Genomic DNA, 984 nt, shown 5'->3' on the forward strand with positions numbered 1-984 from the left:
CATGCTAGTAAAATAGTAAATTAGAGATCCACAATAATATTTGTAATGTACCTGAGCTTGGGTGCACCTGAGCACTGAATACAACAAGTCTGTTGTATCATTTTAGGGGGGGGGGGGGCTAAATTTTGGATTTAAATGTATTTATGGCAAGAAACAGCTAGGTTTCTTTCTCTAAACATTTTTACATAGTTAATAGGAATTTTGAAAGACATGGCCGCAGCTCTGAGCTGAAAGTTTGAAATGAAAATTAGTTTTTAACCATCGAATGAGCAGGAGTCTTGCAGCAGAATTAAATAGAAAACAATGGGGTCTAAAAGGCAAGAAATGGTTGAGAAACACTGCACTAGAGGAATACAACCCCCAACTATGCTTACTCTTGATTACCTGCCAATGGTATGCATTGGATCAAACATAGAGCTATGAATGATGAAGAACAGGATGGCAGTGAGTTCAATTCAATGAAGCATCAGCCTGTCTCCACCACCAAGGACCGAGTGAATAGTTGAATCAAATAAATATTTAAACAATAAATAGAAAGTGAATAGTAATAATAGACAGTTTGGTTGTGACAGTTGACTTTAAACCTCACCCTATTACTGGTATCTCATCTGTCAAACTGATTCAAATATACAAATGGAAATACGAAGGGTGGAAGCAGGTATCTATCTTACTTCTTTCTCCATTCTCAACACAAAACCGCTTTATTCTGTAGGTCAATAAATAACACTGACATAACATAAATCCATGCATGCACACACACACACACACATACATACATATAAACAGTATAAATATAACAAGAATGTATGTGTGAACATAAAACCTTAAAGTTACAGAAACAGAATAGGACATTGTAATATTTGCACTGTGCAAGGAAATCCTACTTAAATGAAAGAGGTTTCAATTAAACCACAAGTTAAATCTCAAATTCAACATCAAAGTCAGGCAATATAACCATTACTTACACACACACACACGCGGCGG

This window comes from Octopus bimaculoides, chromosome 26 (genome assembly GCF_001194135.2).
Source record: "Octopus bimaculoides isolate UCB-OBI-ISO-001 chromosome 26, ASM119413v2, whole genome shotgun sequence".
Classification (NCBI taxonomy): domain Eukaryota; kingdom Metazoa; phylum Mollusca; class Cephalopoda; order Octopoda; family Octopodidae; genus Octopus; species Octopus bimaculoides.